The sequence below is a fragment of the Aquarana catesbeiana genome, linkage group LG03 (genome assembly GCF_042186555.1).
Source record: "Aquarana catesbeiana isolate 2022-GZ linkage group LG03, ASM4218655v1, whole genome shotgun sequence".
NCBI classification, from domain to species: domain Eukaryota; kingdom Metazoa; phylum Chordata; class Amphibia; order Anura; family Ranidae; genus Aquarana; species Aquarana catesbeiana.
The window spans coordinates 481,393,509-481,415,598 of record NC_133326.1 but is presented as its reverse complement, the minus strand read 5'-3'; the positions used below and the strand labels follow the sequence as shown (position 1 = coordinate 481,415,598).

Sequence of the window (22,090 nt, the reverse complement as noted above, 5' to 3'; positions counted from 1 at the left end):
GGAGAAACAGAGCCTCCCCTAGATCGCCTTGGGTGAGAAAATACCAAGCCGAAATGACACGGACTGCCTATTTGACTGTATCCTGTGGCATATCTCTCCTTTCCCCTCCAGACACCCCCCCCCTTTTTTTCTTTTCTTTTTTTTCTTCCGTCCCCCCCCTTCCCCCCCTTTTTTTTTTTTTCCTTTTTTTCTCTCCTCTTTGTTCACATATGTTTTTTTGCTGTAACATTTTTATTTTTTTCTTCACGCTGCAATATTTGCTGGAACAGGAGATCTGCCAATGTAGATGCAATTTCTCCTTGATGGTTGTCTCGGGGAGGGAGGGGGAGGGGGAACATTGATCCTACTGGTTCTGATTCGGGGGAAAAAAGTTTTTTATTATTTTTTCTTCTTCGGAAGGAATTTTCTAGAGGCACTAGTGATTTAAGGAAAGAGGAAGTTTTTTTTTTTTTTTGGCCTATATTGCCACTGTCCTATGCCAAAAAGATGCAGTGTCCGCGGACGGATCTTGAGGCTGCATTCTACTGCAAAAAACTTTTTTGCTGGGAGAAAAGTTCTTTTCTTTCCTATTGTTAGGGAAACAGAGTTTTTTATTTTTTTTTTCTTCTGTTTTTTGTAAGGAGAACTGTTTTTTTTTCTCAAGAGCTCCAGTAAAGGAACTGGTTTTATGTGACAGTTTTAAGTCGCATCTCTGCTGCCTATTTTTTTGACTCAGGTTATGGGAAAAAAGTGCCTAGCGGGTTGGGGCTGGGTGCAGGGAGGGGGGTGGGAGGGGAGGGGAGGTTCTTTGGTTTTTGGGGAAGTGATGTTTGTATCTGCCTGGGATGATCTGCATTCGGTGAATTTAGTCATGGATACTGTGCTCTATAATTGTGAGGGGGGAGGTTTGGAGCCCTGCTGTCTTCTCTGCGACCTCTATTTCAGAAGGGGAATGACCCCCAGTCTTTTTTTATGTCTTTCACACCATGGAGATAAAGCTTAACATTTTGGCCTGGAATGTCAGGGGCCTAAATGCAAAATTTAAAAGATCGTTAGTTTTTGACTATATTAAAAAGTACAAACCTCATTTAATACTGTTTCAAGAGACGCATCTCCAGGGCTCCAGGCTTCTTTCTCTTAAAAGGGCTCACATAGCTGGAGCTTACCATGCCAGTTACTCCTCATATGCGAGGGGGGTATCCACCTTGGTAACTAAAGCTCTCCCCATAGCCATTCAGGCTGTACGCACTGACATTAAGGGGAGGTATGTTATTCTTGTGATAAAGGTGATGAATGCATTACTGACAATTGTAAATGTTTATGTTCCTCCTCCCTTTTCGGTAGATCATTTAGATGACATGATGCAAGCTACTTATGAGGTGGCAGAGGGGAAAATATTTCTATTGGGGGATTTCAATTCTGTGGCTGTACCAACTTTGGATAGGTTGGGGGGCAAAGCTGATGCTCCAACCCCCCTTGCAGGGTGGATGTCTACCCATGGACTTAGGGATGTCTGGCGGTTCCATTATCCTGATGTGAGGGAGTATTCCTGCTATTCGGAATCGCACAAGACTCTCTCCAGAATAGACACTATCCTGTCGGAAGGGGAAGGAATCAGTATGGTCAACAAGGTTTCCTATCTACCCAGAGCAATATCGGACCACTCTCCGATGCTATTGGAACTTAATTTAGGACCAAGGCCGGGTATACGCCTCTGGAAGATGGAGGCGAGTTGGCTTCAAGAGGAGTATATACTTATTAAGTGCACGGAGGCCATTAAACAGTTTTGGGTAGAAAATGGTAATTTTGGAACTCCTCCCCTTCAGTGGGAGGCTTTTAAGGCCACACTAAGGGGAGTGTTCATAGCGGATGTACATGGATTTAAGAAACAATTAGCTTCTACTATACAGAGTAAGGAAGCTGAGGTGACCTTGGCAGAGGCAGAATATATTAGGGACCCCACTAGAGAGAGGTTGTTGACTTCACGCATAAGAACCAGGGAGTACAAGACGCTCCTTACAGAACGTACCACAAAACTTGACCTGGCTCAACGCAGGTGTCTATTTGAATTTGGCAACAAGAATGGCAGGCTTCTGGCATACTTGGCGCGACCGGAGTATGTGCCGGTACATATTAAGTCAATTCATGATAACTGCAGACTGGAAGTATGTGATTCAGCTGACATTTTGAAAACCTTTGTTCAATTTTATACTGAACTATACAAATCTTGTACTCCTCTGGGGACAGAGGATCTACTGACGTACATAAAAGACATTGATCTCCCTAGGCTGACAATGGAAGATAGTAAAACACTGGAAACTGATATTACGGTTGAGGAGGTGGAGAAGGCAATTGTCTCCTTCCCGCCAAGGAAGTCCCCTGGTCTGGACGGTCTCCCGTCGGAATGGTACTACACTTTCAGATATGGTCTAGCCCCTCGGTTACTAAAAGTTTTTGATGCTGCGAAGTCGGATGGTAGGCTACCTCCATCAATGCGGGAGGCCTTGGTTGTCCTGATCCCCAAAGGGGGGAAGGACCTCCGAGAATGTGACTCCTACCGGCCGATTTCGTTGATGAATGTTGACACAAAAATTCTGGCCAAAGTCCTTGCAAGTAGATTACAAACAGTCATCACGAAACTGGTTGACGCAGATCAAACAGGATTCATACAAGGTCGCTGTGCGCAAATGAACATTAGAAGACTCTTTTTAAACCTCCAGGCGACTCACGACAACTCTGGGACTAGAATGGTGGCTTCCTTAGACACTAAAAAGGCCTTTGACTCAGTGGAGTGGTCCTATTTGTTTCACCTCTTGGAGTCATTTGGCTTTGGCCCTATTTTTATTTCATGGGTACGGCTCCTGTATACGGATCCCTTGATTAGGTTGAGGGTCAATGGCATTATTTCAGATCCTTTCCCAATATTCCGGGGCACTAGGCAGGGGTGTCCTCTCTCGCCCCTCCTCTTTGCCCTGGCAATTGAGCCTTTGGCAGTTAAATTAAGATCTACCACGGCTTTGACTGGCCTGAGGATTGGGGAATTTGAGGAAAGAGTGTCACTGTATGCAGATGACATGCTGCTGTACTTACAAGACCCGGGACCCTCACTCTCTACAGCCTTTCAGTTGATACGGGACTTCGGGGATTACTCTGGATTCTGTATAAACTGGAAGAAATCCTCTCTATTTCCTATTGACAAGGAAGTGATTGTTCCCTCGGATTGTCCTATCCCATTATCCACCTCTTTCAGGTACTTGGGGGTTGAGGTTCAGCTTCCCATCTCTAGGTATCTGTAGAATAACCTGTCGCCCATTGTGGGTAATTTTCGGGAGAAGGTACAGAGGTGGAGGAACCTGCCGCTTAGTTTGTTAGGCAGGATAAATCTATTTAAAATGATTTTCCTCCCCAAGTTTCTTTACATTCTCTCGAACTCCCCTGTTTTTGTGCCGTTACGAACATTTAAACATATTGACTCAATTGTTGTGGGGCAACTCTGGGGAGCCGAGGCTCCTAGAGTGTCCTTGGCAATATTAAAACTGCCGGTTACAATGGGAGGGTTGGCACTCCCAGACTTACGCTCATATTTTATGGCTTCCAAATTAGTGTTTTTGCACTGGTGACTTTTCCCACAGGAACCCAATGCCACTACCTTGTTTGAGGCGGCATTGGCTACCTCTCAGGAAACCCTCCAGAATATACTGTATAGAAAGAGGATTCCGGGGAAGAAGATGGGATCAGTTCTGGCACTTCCTGGGAAATTATTCCACCTGTGCTCCCAATGGCGAAAGGATACGTCACTGGCACTGTCCCCGAATAGTCCGCTATGGTTCAATGGGTCACTGGGGGAATTTTTGAAATTACCGGATGGGCAAAAGACCTGGGCGCAATATGGTATTAAGTACCTGCACCAGATTTGTCAGAATGATCGACTGGCCACCTTTGATCAATTGAGGGCCCAGTTTAATGTACCCAAGATATGGTTGTATCGGTATATGCAGTTGAAACATGCAGCGAGAGTGCAGTTTGGAGGGGATACAATTTTGGTCCAGAATACAGATTTGGAGAAAGCTTTGATAGATCCCGAACCATCTGGGCGAATCTCTAGATATTAGGGGGCAGTGGGACCAAGAATAAAGACAATAACGACTAGAGCTAAACAGAGATGGGTAGAGGCTGTCCCGGAGTTGTCGGAGGAGCAGTGGCAGGAGGTACTGGATACATATGTGGTGACTGTTATTTCATCAACGGACAAAATGATTCAGTTTAGGTACCTTCACCAACAGTATTATACTCCTGTGAGACTATACAACATGCAAAGAAAGGAAACAGCTCTCTGTCATAAATGTAGGGAGAAAGATGGCACTTTCATACATATGGTGTGGGAGTGCAATAAGGTGAGGCCACTGTGGTCACAGGTAACTGAATTAATCTCTGATAAATTCGCCTTACCTAACGTTTGCTCACCCTTACGCTGTCTCCTGGGGGTTTTTGACCAGGAGGAGATGAATACATGTACTAAACTGTTCCTTAGGATTTTATACTTTGGGATGCGGAAACTTATTGCCAGACGCTGGATTCATGAAGAACAGCTGACATTAGGAATGTGGATAAAAATAGTTAATGCAGATGTGCTGATGTACAAGATGACATATGAAGCCAGGGGAGCTCCCAAGAAATTTAGGAAGGTTTGGTTTAGATGGGTGGATTCGAAAAACACGCTGGACGAGGAAGAGCCATCGAATGAGGGACAGTGAGGGCTGTTGTGTTTTTTTGTTCTCAATTTGATAAGGAAGGAGAGATAGGGGGAATTGGCTTCTTTCCATCTCATACGAAATCTTAGAGCATAGGATTTTTTTTTGATTAGTGCTTGGGACACCGAGTGCAGACATCTCAGGGGGGAAATGGGTTTTGTTTTACTGTTATGGGAGGTTACCTCCTCCTTTTTTTTTGAAGCAGGGTTTTTTTTCCCCTTCTTTTGGGTTTTTTTGTTTTTCTTTAAAAAAAATGCAAAATGCACATATACATTGCAAAAGTAGTGTGGAAATGGAAATCTATGTGACATATGTCAAAAAGACAGATATATTTATCTGTGATAATACTGTGAGGGATATGCAATTTCTATGTATTTTTTGTTGGACATTGTAATCCCAACTATTATTTTGTATGTTTATTCTGATATGTGCGCAATAAAAATTATTTTCAAAAAAAAAAAAGAAGTGGAAAATTAGGGGCTCTTTTGATACCAAGCCAAGGTCAGGTAGACCAAGAAAGAATGCAGCCAAAACTGGCAGAAGAATTGCTCAGAATACAAAGAAAAACCCACAAGTAACCACAGGAGAAATATGGCCTGCTCTCCAAAAGACTGTGTGGTTGTTTTTAAGGAGCACAATTCAACGATACTTGAACAAAAATGAGCTGCAAGGTTGAGCTGCCAGAAGAAAGCCTTTACTGCTCCAATGCCACAAAAAAGCCACAAAAAAGCCAAGACATTGACATGTCAAGGTGTTGTTGTGCATATTGTAACCAGGCTTTTTTGTGGAACTTGTACAGTAAAGGCTTATTTCTGGCAACTTTACCATGCAGCTCTTTTTTGTTTAAGTATTATCATATCGTGCTCCTTAAAAACAACCACACCATCTTTTCCCAGAGCAGCCTGTATTTCTCTTGAGGTTACCTGTGGGTTTTTCTTTGTATCCCAAACAGTTCCTGTGAAAGTTCTGACTGAAATCTTTCTTGAGCTGCCTGACCTTGGCTTGGTATCAAGAGATTCCCAAATTTTCAATGTCGTATTAATATCCTTTTCCATCTTTGTAAAGTTTCATTACCTTGTTATGCAGGTCTTTTGACTCTTTTCTACCTCCTCCTGGCTCAGTGTCTGTCCTGCTTAGTACATCCATGTGAGAGCTCATAAACTCATTGACTATTTATACACAGACACTAATTGTGATTTAAAAAGCCACACATGTGGGAAATTAACCCTTAATTGTAATTTTAATCTGTGTGTGCCACCTTCTGTGTCTGTACCAAGGCCAAACATTCCAGGGTATGTAAACTTTTTATCAGGGCCATTTGGATGATTTCTGTTATCATTATGATTTCAAAAGGATCCAAAAATCTATGTGATCTACGTGATTGCTATTAAATAAAAGACAGTTTTTTGGCATGATCAGTCATATTTTCAATATTATTGCCAAAATTTCACAATTTCTGCCAGGGTATGCAAAACTTTTTGAGCACAACTGTGAGTGTGTATATATATATATATATATATATATATATACATACATACATGTAGATGCATATAAATCACTAGGTTTTTTTTTAGCTCAGAAAAACAATTGCATAACATTTTGTACCTTTGTCATTGCTGAATTAGTAAATACTGTTTGGAAAACACAAGCACATTGTCACCCTTCCAAATCTAATTTGAGCCATAAAAGATCTAATAATAATCTTAACTAATGAACAACTAGAAAGACATTCAATTATCTTCTAAACAGTAATGGGCAAAATAATGGTCAGCTAATTATTGAGTCTTTTTTCCTTGCAAATTAAATAACAGTTATCCAGGCAATTGTTTAATTTATATTTCACGTGCTAATATGAAAAGATCAAAGCAATTTATACTCAGTTATCAAGCACATGACATGATGTTTTGGTTACTGTAGAGACTCATGCTAATGAATTGTGAAATACTCACCTACTTTGTGTACACTGGCTATGGATGTTTTGTCCTTTCAACCTAGGTAAAAACAAATCTATATTTCTACATTTACTGTATATGGCTGTACTGCTGTATAACAGATAAGTGCAGTATTGTCTTCTTAAAGAATATGTAAACCAGCATTTCATATTCCTGATATGTGCGTGCTGTACCATGTACTTCTATGATAAAGCATCCTGTTCTCTTTGTATTGTTTCCTTTGTGTGAAATCCCTGGTGTTCCTATAACCTATAAGTTCCTCTGTTTTCCTATTAAAAACTGACCACACTGGACAAGAGACCATGGACCAGTCATTATATTTTGGAAGTGGCTGACTCTATAGGACTTATTTGAACGTTTTTTTTTCTGTTGCTTTTTCATGAAAAGATTGAAAAGATACTGAAATCCTAAAATAAGACTTTAATGTATAACAGCTTACCAGTTCTAAGATGTGGTGGCTTTATTAGTTTTCATTTATCAGGCTAAGAACAGTTTCAGCAAGTAAAGAAAAGACCCGATTCTGCCAAAAATGCAGTGCCCCTTCCTGTGTGCTAAAATGAAAGCAAAAACATTGCTATCTTTCTTTAACCACTAACCCCCCCTTCTTTCTCAGTCCTCATGTAATGGAAATGAAGAGAAGACATCTTTATGGTCCAGCTTGGGTGACAACCGTGGCTCCATTTATAGATACAATTGAGTAGGTGTTTATCTTTCCATTCATGATTAGACAGCCTGTAAGAGTTATTCTTTCAATTTTTCAGATGTCTTTATTGTAGGAATAAAAACTGAAAATAATTGTATTTCAAGTAGCTCTTTTCTGGCTAACATTTCCTGGTATTTTATTTCATCAACAGTTAGATATGTGAAGTTAAATAAAACCAAACCCATTTTTTTTTTTTTTTAGTGAATGCAATTATTGAGTGAATTGCTGTATTAAGAGCCAACTAGACAACTAACATTTATTTACAAACTACCAATTCTTACATTTCCAAGCGTGAATGCTACACCAAACTCCGCTGTTGCTGGTTATATGACCATACGCTCCAGCATTAGGTCACATGATCTGCGCTGACGGGAAACATTAATCAACCTGGAGGTAGCCTGGAGCAGCACTTTGTTCAGGAAAGGTAAATATTGAAGCTCTTCTATTAATCTTTATGTATCTATCAAAACAAGTAGATTAGCATACAGTATCTGTAGGTCAGCTTTAGGAAAAGATAAAACAAATGTCAAAATGCATTTTTGGAAATTTACAGTGCTACATAGAAAGATGCATTGCTAAATAAAATAAAGATTTTTTAAAATTGTAGTCAACATTGTTATATGGTAAGTTACATTGCTATATAAAACATAGAAATATTTTTCTTGTACTGTTTGCATAACAATTTTGCTTTAATGGATATGAACGATTTTGTCATACAATACTTACAGAAAATCTAAGTACAACTGCTATTCACATGATACTATATATAAAAACTTTCAATGTAGATTGCATCTATATTATTATAAAAGTAATCAACTGCAGTGCTGTGTGAAAGCAGCTTAGAGTATTCATTATGGTATATGTATTCCGGGAGTGTTTTTTTTTTTTTTTAAAGATACAATGCTGATTTGAAAGACTTGTACCACATTCTTATGATTTTGTGTGCTTTAAAACTCTGTACACAAAGGTCAGTGTAATTCTAAGCCACTAATGTGGATATTTTTCTGTTAATAGCTAGTACTAAAGTAAAAAAGGCAGTGTTCTTGTAGCTATGGAGAATATGTGTAGATGCCTTTCTACATAAAGAGAAAAGGTGTCAAATATAGTTGTCATAGTGAAGCACGTCTTATATCAGATAAGGAACTTGTCCATCTATAGTATACTGTATAAAGACTGCAATACTACTAACCCTTTCTTACAAGACCAGATATAATTTATACGCATTCCTATTCCACCTGTCCAATTTTCTAATATTGTTTTCTCTGTAAACTTACATCAGGCATTTGAGAAAAAAAGCCATAATACAAGGGATAGCTTTTTCTTATTAACATTGGAATTATAATTGACAGCAACTCTTCTACTGTATGCACAGGCAACAGGGTAGGTGGTCCTCTGTCTCATGGTCTGTAGTCTCCAGTGTGGTTGATCATTGAGCAGTCAGCTGTAACTACATCTTCAATGCCTTATTTTGCTTATGCTGCTCTTTTTGTCTCCCTCTGCTCAGGTTCACACTGGAGCACTTTTTGGGTCTTGCTACTCTTTGACTTCCCCTCTTGTGTGTTTCCACACAGTAAACCCGTTCCCATACAGCTGTATTATCATTTTCTTTATGTCTTCAGTTCACTTACAGAAGCATTTCTGAGTACACCCACTTGTCAGTGGTTATTGGTACATGACCCGATTGGTTAAGTTCCCTTTTCAAGCTTGTTTTAACCTTTTAACCGTGGTAACAATTTAACCTTTTATAGAATATGACATTTTTAACACTTTCAAGCTTATTCCATGCTTAACGTTGCATATTGAAGTGTTTTTTTTTTTTTAACTTTCAGGTGTGACATTTCTATTGCTTCCTGGATTAACTTTTTTTTCTTTGCTTTGGTTTTGACACATATCAAACTGTTCACTGTTCTGGTAGCACAACTCAAACACCATCTAACCCAAATGGCTGTAACCCATGGCACAGTTTTATTATATTATTTAGTTCCTTGACTACTACTAGTCATACGCTTTTCCTGTGGGGCTAGGGTCATCCTGCTCAGGTTCCATAATCCACAGCATAAGGTACCAGCACACATATAAAGTATCCTTGAAAGCTGGATTCTTTATATACAATGCAGTTGGGTGCCTCAGATGACGTCTTGATGACGAAACGCGTAAGGCGTGGCCACTTGGTATGCATACGTCGCTCTATCTTCTGTCTATGCTGTTTACTTCCGGTTTTTGGTAGATGGGCCATGGAATGCACGCCACTATCGCTTCACTGTCTGCGGCTTCTGGCGTGGAGCCAGCCGGCAGAGAGTTGCCAGTTTTTATTGATTAAACATTTGAAATGTTAGCTGGAAAAGCTAAATAAAGTAATCTTTGGAATTATGCTATGAGGCTCTTCTCTTCTTCCTGTATATAGAATTTTTCACGGTGGATGCCATTAAGAGCATATTGGTGATACAAGTGGGAAGGAGTCGGTGAAGGGGACATCGATCGCTTGGGCCATCGGATTCACATTTATATGCCCATTAACCCTGCAGGGGTTGGGCGTTCCGGTGAGTGGGGACACTAGTGGGGGTTCCATATAGGACGGTTCACATCAATCTCAACAGACTCATCCGAAATCACTTGGAGATACACCAGATTTCTGCACAAAGATTTTTTTATACACAGGACAATTTTTTGATACATGCATCACACTTTTGATACTTTTGAAATTTTTGCATGCACGGACTATCATCACTGATCTTTATATGTTTTATTATACTTTTCAATTTTTTACCATTGCTTCACTTGGTGTATGATCACAACTTTAGATTCTACACACATAATTTTTTAATTTTTTACCATTGTTTCACTTTTTGTATGATCACAATTTAGATTCTAAACACACAATTTGTATAACACCATTTGGATTGTTTATTATTCACTGTTTTCCAGGGTACTCTTAAAATATACATATATTTTTTATTTTTTATTTTTTGTATATTTTATTTTTATTTTTATATGTATATATCTTCTATTTCTATTTATATTTTCACTATAAGCAGTTTGTATGTTTATTGGTAGCCTCAGTCATATTCGTGGAAATATATATACCATTTTTTGGATGGATTTGCACATTTTATAATTAATATTTATGCGATTATACGTATTCAACAATTATTATTTTTTCAGCGTTTTTTCACGAATTTGTTTCACTCAGATTTGTAGCTCAGATATTCTCTTGTGGTGAGAGATGTTACCATTATTTTAATAGTGAACAGCGCCAATCCCCCATTTTTTCATAGTTTAATGCAGTTGTGGATCCTCTCAGTCACAACCAGCCCTAGCCAGGGGGGCAGTGTTGAAATCTTCATATGCAGAAACTCTCGAAACTTGAGTTAAGACAACACCGGTCTCTTTCAGGTGAAGTCCCACCAACTGGAATGACGTCACAGCAATCTGGGCATACAGGGAAACTTTTCTGGGAAATCTTCCCTTTCATCAGCCAGTAGAGGATATGGTGCCAGACCTAGTGCCTATACTTTTCAATAATCTATTTTTTTTTCATAATCATGCAAAGGTGATCAGCTTTACTAACTACTGTCGTAACTAATGTCATCATTTTGTGTTAATGTTTTAAAAACATTAATTGTATCTATAGTTTTATGTTATATACAGTATGTATGTATGTAGTGGCAGCTTTATCTGCCCACAATATACATGGATTCTGCTTCCTGCTTAACAGTTCTACACAACAGTTGTGTCTGGAACTGCCTATAAACTTAAAATGGCAGCTAGTCTTACATGCATTATATGTCCAATAAATGATTTTTCATAATCCTTGTATACATTCACATGATATAAAAATGCATGTCTAAGAAAGGATGAGGAAAACTTACAATTAACTTCAGAAAGATTGCCTACTGTTTGTCCTGGTGGTAAAAGGTTTTCCAGAAGGATGAATGGAGATCATATTGTGTGTACGTGACAGGCAGAAGAACAGAGCTCAGATGAGGGGTTTTCCCTGTTCAGCTTGCTGGGTACCGCACATCAGAGACAGGTAAATATAAGATCTGGAAGTGGTTGCTGGTGAAAGGCATCTGGCTCTAATAAGGGTAACCTAACTAAAAGTACAATTATTCTGTAATATCCTCTACCTTGAGCTGAAGAGTGATTTAAAGTTTTGAAGTAATGCTAAATTGGTTTATCATGGTTTACCAAGAAAATTCTTCTCAAGTATGTATTTCTTACCCCCCAAAAGGTCCAAATTAATTCATTTTTTTTCTGCTGTGATACAGCTTCCTGCTAGAGGTTGATTAAATTCAGTCTCCATGGTCCCACTCTGTGTAGAAAATGTAGCCACCTTCTCTTGCTTACTCCCAAAATGAACTATAGATTATGGCATTTGTAGTGTGCTGAGCAGTACACATGACTATGACTAGAGATGGGCTGAACACCCCCCCAGTTTGCTCCACAACTTTTGAAAATCGCAAAAGTTTGGAGATGAACAACAAACCCCATTAAAGTCTATGGGACCCGAACTGGAAAAATCAAAAATGACCATTTTGAAGGCTTAAATGCAAGTTATTGAGTATATAAAGGTATGGGGGGTCTTGGTACTGGGGGACATGTATCAATGTGAAAAAAGTTTTTAAAAAAGGTAATTTTTAAATGAGCAGTGATTTAATGATGTGTAAAGTAAAACAATAAAAATGAAAAAGACGTTTAAATATACTGCCGGGGGGGGGGGGGGGTCCCCTTAGCCTGCCTGTAAAGTGCAGTATCTGTACCGTGTATAGAACCTGCTGCAGCAAAAATTACATTTATAAAGAAAAACAAATTCCCCGCAGGCTTTCTTTATTTTGTAAACAACAGCTTGGGGGCCAGTCTGTATGATGAGGCCACAATTTAGTGCACTTGGAACAAGATTAGAGATTTTTTAGATAAATTCTGCTGTCTGTTTCACAGACTTTGGATATAAGTAACAAGTGCAGAAAAAATGGGCTTTGGGTGTTGGTGGTGACTTCACACCATAACCCTATAAAGGTACTCTTGATGAAAGCAAGAATTGGCCTTGCTGAAAAAAAATTAATTATATGCACCAGGTGCAGAAAAAAAAATGGCCCTTGGGTTTTAATTGTGCCCATGAAGCCTATACCAAAAAATTTCTTCCAGATAAAATCAGCACCCACAAAGCTAGGCAGCCTAGACAGTCTAGCAGAGATTCCACATCCCAAATACACTTAATTAGCAACATCGGCATCATGGGCTTGATAGCTGCTGCTAATCCAGGAATGATTCAATTTGATAAATATCAGTCGGTCAACGGAGTCTGTGGAAAGATGTGCTCTCTTACCTGTCACAAAACCTTCAGCAGTAGTAAATAGCCATTAGGGAAAACATGCTGGATGCAGGGCAGCCAAGCAGCTCAATTGCATACTGGGTAAGTTCTGGCCAGTGGTCTCTTCTCATGACCCAGTAACCCTGTGGATCGTCAACTGGAAAGCTCTCCATGTCTTCATGTCGGGGTCACCGAGGATTACAGTATCTGGAACTGCCTCCTCCCAGCCACGTACTACTCCCAAGGGTCTGGGGATGGAAAACAATCTTTTAAGGTTTGGCGTATGTCTTTCTTTGCTTCAATGCCTCCAAAACTGCCAGAATGATCCTATCCTCCTCCCCCTCTCCTCTTATGTGTTCTCTAGTGTGGCAAGAATGGTGTCTGCATAAAGCAGGCCTTGAGAGGAAAGGAAGTCGTCTTCCTCCTGTTGCTCTGCCCAAAGTGCCCTGTCCATAATACCACACAAAGTCTGGTCCAGCAGGAACACAACAGGGGTTGTGTCACTGTTGCATGCATTGTCATGGCTCACCATCCTTGTTGCCTTCTCCAATGGTGACAGTACAATGCATGCATCCTTTATCAGCAGCCATTGGCATGGAGAAAAAGAGCCACCCTGAGCCTGTCAATGTGCTATACTCACACAGGTACTTATTGATGGCCCTCTGCTGCATGTGCAGCCGCTGCAGCATTGCCAAAGTTGAGTTCCACCTGGTGGGCATGTCACAAATCAGGCGGTTAAAAGGCAGATGAAATTCCCGCTGAATTTCAGCCAACCGAACACTGGCTGTGCATGACTACCTGAAATGGATACAGACTCTTCTGGCCTGCTTTACAAGATCTTGCAACCCTGGGTACTTGTTCACAAAATTCTGCACAGCCAAATTGAGGACATGTGCCAGGCATGGCACATGTGTCAACTTCTCCTATCAGAGGGCGGACAGGAGGTTAGTGCTATTATCGCATACCACCATTCCTGGCTCAAGCTGCCATGGCGTGAACCACCTCTGGGCCTGCCCCTGCAGAGCTATAAGAATCTCTGCTCCAGCATGGCCCCTGTCCCTTAGACAGACCAGCTGAAGCACTGCATGGCATCTTTTAGGCTGACTCATTGAATAGCCCCTTAAACGCTTAGAGGGTACTGGTGGTTCATAGAACAATTTAGCAGAGACAGGCATGGAGGAGGAGGAGGGGTGGAGCTGACAAATCTCACATCATCACAACCAGCTGTATGGAGCTGTGGTGGCAAAACAAGCTCCAGCACTGAGCCTTGCCCTGCATGCTTCTGAGTTGCAAGCAGAGTTACCCAGTGTGCTGTGAACAAATCATAGCATCCTTGCTGGACCTTGCTGCTGACTGCCTTGCCCAACGATGCCACAACATTGCCTTCCATGTGATGGTACAGAGCTGAAATGGCCTTACGTGCAAAAAAATAGCGACTGGGAACCTGCCATTGTGATATAGCAAATTCTGCAAGTTCATGGAAGGGGGCAGAGTTCCCCAGACAAAAAGGCAGGAGTTGTAAAGCCAGAAGCTTGGACAAGCTGGAATTTAGACACTGGGCATGTGGGTGGCAAGGACTATATATATTTTTTTGCTCTAGCAGCTGGGGCAGAGAAATGTGCCTGCTATACTCTACAGCTGGTGGTGTGCTGCTGGCAGACGTGCCGCAAGGACCTGTGACACCCTTCACTATATCCCAATATTAGGGATGAGCTTGATGTTCGGGTCAAACATAAGTTTGACTCGAACATCGGGTGTTCACACGTTCGCCGAAGAGCGAACATTATGGGGCATTCATGGAAAATTTGAGCACCGAGGAACGTCCCATAATGCACCTGACCTGCATGCCTTGACCAATCACAGCGCCCCCTGCTAAGAGAGCCATAATTGGCCAAAGGCAGGGTGCCTTTGGCCAATCATGGCTCAAGGGGACTAAGTCCATGCCCCACACTATATAAGGCTGCTTACACGGCGGCCACGTGTAGTGTTGTTGGCGTGGACAGAGAGATAGCTTGATTTAGATTAAGCAGGCAGGTTATTCAGTTAGTGGCAGTACATCTCTAAACTACGTCCCTTTCTAACCAGTGAAACCACAAAGCTCCTGATTCACTCCCTGGTTATCTCTCGCCTTGACTACTGCAACTCACTCCTCATTGGCTTACCTTTAAATAGACTGCCCCCTTCAGTCCATCATGAATGCGGCTGCCAGACTCATCCACCTTACAAACCGCTCAGTGTCTGCTACCCCCCTCTGCCAATCCCTCCATTGGCTACCACTCGCCCAATGAATTAAATTCAAAATACTAACAATAAGTTACAAAGCCATCCACAACTGTGCCCCCAGCTACATCACTAACCTAGTCTCAAAATACCAACCTAATCGCCATCTCCGTTCCTCCCAAGATCTCCTGCTCTCTAGCTCCCTCATCACCTCCTCCCATATCCGCCTCCAGGACTTCTCCTGAGCCTCGCCCATCCTCTGGAATTCCCTACCCCAATCTGTCAGACTGTCTCCAAATTTATCCACTTTTAGGCGATCCCTGAAAACTTTCCTCTTCAGAGAAGCCTATCCTGCCTCCATCTAACAACTGCACTATTTTCTCCATTAGCTCATCCCCCACAGCTATTACCCTTTTGTATAACTTGACCCTCCCTCCTAGAATGTAAGCTCTAACGATCAGGGCCCTCTGATTCCTCCTGTATTGAATTGTATTGTACTTGTACTGTCTGCCCTAATGTTGTAAAGCGCTGCGTAAACTGTCGGCGCTATATATATATATTCAGTCTATATATGTATATATATATATATATATATATATATATATATATATATATATATATATATATTCTGCATTTCTGCATTTAGCATAGACTATATATTCAATGTTCACTCGATATTCAGTCAGTGCAGGCAGTGAATTAATATATATATAGATACACAGTCTCTCTCCTCTCTGGTGTACACAGTGCACAATACAGTGCAGCCGTAGTACAGTTTCTACTGCTTTTCTGGTGGTGTACACAGTATCTAATACAGTGTGTACAGTTTCTATTACACTTCTGGGGGTGTAAACAGTACACAATACAGTGCATCCGTAGTACAGTTTCTAATACAGTGCAGGCAGTGTACACAGTATCTAAAACAGTGTGTACAGTTTCTACTACACTTCTGGTGGTGTACACAGCATACAATACAGTGCAGCCGTTGTACAGTTGCTAATACAGTGCAGTCGGTGTACACAGTATCTAAAACAGTGTGTACAGTTTCTACTACACTTCTGGTGGTGTACACAGCATACAATACAGTGCAGCCCTTGTACAGTTGCTAATACAGTGCAGGCGGTGTACACAGTATCTAATACAGTGGGTACAGTTTTTAATACACTTCTGGCAGTGTACACAGTATCTAATACAGTGTAGTGTGGTGTTGCAAAACAAAAAATACATCATGTCCGGAAGGCCTCCAAGGAGAGGCAGATGCTCACAGGCCACTAAAAGAGGGCAAGAAGCCTCTGTGTCTACAGTCAACAGTGGTGGTTGTGGACATGATGCATCCTCTGCAGGTGGCAATGGGGCACGCTTGTCCTTTTTTGCTGCTGCTGGCCATGTTATTGAGCCAGAACATCCAGAAGAGTTGTTGGAGTGGATAACAAAGCGGTTCATATCCTCCTCATCCTCTGTCACCCAGGCTCAGAGTAGTTTGCCTTCCAACGCAGCTGCCAAAGCGGTCTATTCCACAGTCACTCCTTCCGTAGCCCCACCATCATGCATGGAGGAGTCCCCAGAATTATTCGACCACAGTGTACTGTCCATGATGCTGGAGGATGCGCAGCGATTTGAAGGCTCCGATGTTAGTTCCCAGGTTGAGGAAGGGAGTAACGTGAACCTAGAACAAGGGGGTGACCAAGAAGGACTAGAAACTGGCAATCATGTTCCCCCAGCTGCAGCATACTGCCAAGTTTGCTCCAGTCATGAGGAGGAAGGGAATGATGAGGTCACTGACTGTGCTTGGGTCCCTGAGAGAAGAGAGGAGGAGGAGGAGGCACAACTCCAACGAGGCAGAATGTCCTCTAGGGGCAGCTTAAGGGCAGCCACCCTATTGCATCACACCGCAGAAATCCACAGGTGCGGGGCACCGCTGACTCCCCGCTGACTTTTAAAAGTTCCTCGGTGTGGGCCTTTTTCAACACGTGTACAGCAGATCGCACCGTTGCTGTGTGCAACCTATGTCTGAAACAGATCAAGCGTGGCCAGAACAGCAGCCCCTTGGACACCACTTGCTTGACCAGATATATGATGACCTGCCATGCAGTCCATTGGCAACAGCACTTGAAAGACGCACATCAAAGAAAATGATGGACTTCTCCTCATCTGGGATCTCAAACCCTACTATACCTCCAGGCACCTTAAAAACCTGCACTGAGAGGAATGAAGGTATAGCAATAGGTGTCCCAAGTACTTGCAGCCAATCTGCTAGCTGTACACCGCCATCTGATTTTAGCAGGCAAATTTCCCTACCCCAGTTGCTAAACCATAAAAAGAAATTCGGTCCCAGCCATCCACATGCTCAACGTCTAAATGCTAGCTTGGCCAAATTGCTAGCACTGCAACTGCTGCCTTTTCAGCTGGTATACTCTGCCCCCTTTCATGAATTTGTGGAATGTGTTGTACCTCAGTGGCAGGTTCTAAAATGCCATTTATTTTCACGGAAGGCCATTCCGGCTCTCTACCAGCATGTGGAAGGCAATGTTTTGGCCTTGTTGGACAAGGTTCATATTACCGCTGACTCATGTTCCAGCAGGCATGGGCAGGGACGTTACCTTTCCTTCACGGAGCACTGGGTAACTCTGCTGGCAGCTGGGAAGGATGCAGGATAGGGTTCAGTGTTGTTGGAGCTTGTTCCACCACCATGCCTCCAAAATGCTAGTTGTGATTCTGCCACAGCTCTCTCCTCCACCCCCTCCTCTTCTTCTTCCTCTATGACCTTTTCTGCAGATTTGTCCTCTGAACCAGCTGTGCTCCGTAAGCGTTCAAGGGGCTACGCAAGCAGTCAGGCTAAAAGATGCCATGCGGTGCTTGAGTTGGTCTACCTAGGGGACAGGAGCCACACTGGGTCAGAGATTCTGTCAGCTCTGCAGGGGCAGGCTCAAAGGTGGTTGACGCCACACCAGCTTTAGCCAGGAATGGTTGTATGCAACAATGGCACCACCCTTCTCTCCGCCCTCCGACAGGGACACTTGACCCATGTTCCATGTTTTGCACACGTCCTGAATTTGGTGGTGCAGCAGTTCTTGAGCAGGTACCCAGGCTTACAGGATCTCCCGAGGCAGGCCTGAAGAGTCTGTGGTCATTTCTGCCGGTCATACAATGTCAGTGCTCAGCTGGCTGACATTCAAAGGGAATGCAAACTGCCCATCAACCGCCTCATTTGTGACATGCCCACCAGGTGGAACTCAATGTTGGCAATGCTGCAGCGGCTGTACACACAGCAGAGGGCCATCAATGAGTACCTGTGCAAGTATTTATTTATTTATTTCAGGTACTTATATAGCGCCGTCAATTTACGCAGCGCTTTACATATACATTGTACATTCACATCAGTCCCTACCCTCAAGGAGCTTACAATCTAAGGTCCCTAACTCACATTCATACATACTAGGGACAATTTAGACAGGATCCAATTAACCTACCAGCATGTCTTTGGAGTGTGGGAGGAAACCGGAGTACCTGGAGGAAACCCACGCAGGCACAGGGAGAACATGCAAACTCCAGGCAGGTAGTGTCATGGTTGGGATTCAAACCAGCGACCCTTCTTACTGCTAGGCGAAAGTGCTACCCACTACACCACTGTGCCGCCCAAGTATGGCACCAGAACAGGGTCAGGGGAGCTTGGCTTCTTTTTGTCACACCAGTGGCTACTGATCGAGGATGCATGCACTGTCCTGTCACCATTTGAGGAGGCCACAGGAATGGTGAGCAGAGACAATGCATATATCAGTGACACTGTCCTTCTAGTCTTCCTGTTGGAGCACACACTACGTGGAATCATGAACAGGGCACTTGAGGTAGAACAGCAGGAGGAAGAGGAGCACTTCCTTACCTCTCAAGGCCGCCGTTGTCCAGAGAGCATTCCTGTGGGCCCGCCAAACACACAGGAAGAAGAGGAGGAGGAGGATTGTGTCAGCATGGATGTAGAGGATAACACTCAGAAGCAGTCTTCAAGGGATGGTTTTCAGTCCCCAGAAACCCAAGGAGTTGTACGTGGCTGGGAGGAGGTAGTTAAGGATCATGTGATCCTTACTGACCCAGAGGACTCAGAATCAAATGCCTCTGCAAACTTATGCTGCATGGCTTCCGTGTTTATGCAAAGCCTGCAAAAAGGCCCCAAGAATTCATGGTATCAAGGAGAGGGATCATTACTGGCTGGCAACCCTTATTTATCCACATTACAAGGGTAAGGTTTCAGAACTCATCCTGCCTTCGCAGAGGAAGCAGAGGATGAAACATCTTCAGGAGGTCTGAAGAAAGGTTTGTGTAATGCATTTCCAGACCCTGGGAGGTTACAATTTCCTGGTGCTTGACAACGTCTTGCTGAGGCTTCGTTCAGTCAGAAGAAGAGCGGAGAAGGTGGCTGGCTGACCGATGCCTTTAAACAATTTTTCAGTCCTTAGCGCCAAGGTCTAATCGGTTAAAGCAACCATCGCCAGCGTTTGCATTACATGGTGCAGGAATATCTAGGGGCAAGAGCAGACTTTTCCAACAGAGCATCCACTGGGTTACTGGGTCTTGAAGATGGACCACTGACCAAAATTTGCTCAATATTCAATTGAGCTACTGGCCTGTCCTGCATCCAGCGTGCTTTCTGAATACACATTCAGTGCTGCTGGAGGGTTTGTAAGGTATCAAAGAGTGCGCCTGTCCACAGACTCAGTTGATAGGCTCACATTCATAAAAATAAATCAGTCTTGGATCGGCAGCTATCAAGCACCTGATGCTGATGTAACTGATTGAATTTGCTATGGATGTGGGATCCCTTGAAGACTGTCTATGCTGACTATCCTATTCCTCCTTAATCCTGATGATGCTAGCTTCCAACAATATTTTTGGTTTAGGGCACCACCACCCAAGGCCCAATTTTTCTGCCCCTGTTTACCAGGGGCATGTAATTACAATTTTTTTGATCTAATATTTCACAGCAGGGCCCATTCCTGCTCCCAACAAGAGTATCTATGAGGGCTTTCAGTGTTATGGCACCACCACCACCACCGCCCAAGGCCCTATTTTTCTGCCCCTGTTCAACAGGGGCATGTAATTGCAATTCTTGATATAATATTTCACAGCAGGGCCCGTTCCTGCACCCAACAAGAACAAGAGTAACTGTGATGGCTTACAGTGTTCTGGTACCACCAACACCCAATTTTCTGCAGAGTATATAGGGCAGGCCGTATAGTACATATATACTGCTGTTCAGAGTAAATAGTGCCTGGGGGCCCCCCACGCCATTTTTTTAAGAATGTGGGTGCGAGGTTCCTCTTAATATCCATACCAGACCTGAAGGGCCTAGAGCCTGGTATGAATTTTGGGGGTGACATCCACGCCATTTTTTTTTGTCATTTTTGGTATTTTTATATATATGGCCGGAAAATGGAGAATACAATACAGCAGCGAGCAGTTTAAATTACATCTTTTCCTTTAGAAATGTAATGTTGCTGTGGCACTGTTATAAACATGGGAATGATGCGCTACTTTACAGGCATACTAAGGACACCCCCAGGCACGATATTTAAAGGAATATTTTTCATTTTTATTGTTTCTCTTTAAGCATTATTAAAATCACTGCTCCCAAAAAAACTGCAGGTTTTTTTGCATGTACATGTCCCCTGGGACAGGACCCGGGTCCTCATACACTTTTTATGGCAATAACTTGCATGTAAGCCTTTAAAATGAGCACTTTTGATTTTTCACATTCATGTCCCATAGACTTTAACGTTGTTCACACAAATTTTTTGCCTGTTCACATGTTCTGCTGCAAACCGAACTGGGGGGTTGTTCGGCTTATCCCTAATCATCATCCCTGTCAGTGGAGGCTGCTGAGAGGCCATGAGATATAGTGGGGGTAGAGAGTGAGGAAGAGAAGAATTGCATTCCTTGTGTGGCTTTCAGGTGCTCTTTCCAGCGGGCTGAGTTGTGGGCAGTTAAATGCCTTGCCAAGCATGTGGTATCCAAATGGCTGGTGTTTTTACCATGCTTGATCTGCTTGAGGCAAAGTTTGCAAATTATAACTGTGCAATCAGCTGCACATGTGCTAAAAAAGGTGCACACAGCTTAGCTGTGGGAAGTGGGCTGGGAGATAACAGATCCACAATCCGATGGAATAGGGTGGCTGCTCTTCACTCTTACATAATGAATACCTCATTGGGGTTGTGCCTCACCCTCACTTTCCTCCTCTGCTCTATCCAGCAACCAAGTCATGTCAGTGACATCATCACCCTCCCCTTCTTCCTCATCATCACTGGAGCCAACTTGGCAATACACTGCGGCTGGGGGAACATGACTGCCAATTTGTTGTTTATAAGTGTTCTCCCCTATCTGTAGGTTCATGTTCCTACCTTCCTCAACCTCAGAACTAACATCAGAATCAAGTAATGCCTGTGCATCGTAAAGGAGCAAGTGGCTGAAAGTGGTTCAAATAACTCAGCTGACTCCTCAATGCATGATGCTGGGGTTATGGCAGGAATAACTGTGGACTAGGAGGCAGAATAATCGGTGCACTGTGCACTGTGCACTGTGCACTAGTCTCTGCTTGGGTGATAGAGGATGAGGAGGATGAGGGTGGTTCAGTAAGCCAGTCCACCACCTCTTCTGCATGCTATCGCTAGATAGCATGGGCAACATCACTAAACAAAGAAAACCGTTTCTTGCCTGAGGACGGACCACGTCCACCTTTGCCTGTGGACACGTGCACTGCTGGCCCCCTCACAGTAGCATCAATGTCTGTCTCTCCTTGCTGGCCTCCCAGACATGATGGGGGGGGCTTATTACCAACATGTAATAGAGATGGGGAGATATGTAATTGGATGCACTTTAATCAATGGAAAGTGGTGTTTGATGCACTTTAACTTGAGGAGTGCCACTGACATGTGGAACAACGTAGTCAGAAAAAACTGTGGCTCACAATTTCAAAAAAGGAGGCAGGCACATGACAATAAAACAAAAAAAATAAATAACATGCAGCAACCAATTAAAAGGGGTGAGGTATATGGCACTGTATGCAATGATATAGCACTGAATACAGCACTAAACGTTATGTAACACTGTACTTCACAGACACACTCCACTGACACACAACAATATACTGCAGTAAAACTTTCTGTCTGTCTCTCCTTGCTGGCCT

At 42.8% G+C, this 22,090-nt stretch overlaps 1 long non-coding RNA gene across 2 annotated transcripts in view; it reads left to right on the top strand.

Moving 5' to 3' along the window:
* LOC141134594 (uncharacterized) overlaps positions 1–22,090 on the top strand; it is a 130,068-nt gene that overhangs the window by 48,281 nt on the left and 59,697 nt on the right. Inside the window, exons 2-3 of one of the 2 annotated variants that reach the window (XR_012243225.1) lie at positions 9,790–9,925; positions 10,779–10,930. This is a non-coding gene — a long non-coding RNA (uncharacterized lncRNA). Of the gene's footprint in view, positions 1–9,789; positions 9,926–10,778; positions 10,931–22,090 lie in introns of those variants that run through there. The other variant, XR_012243226.1, reaches the window with a different exon arrangement.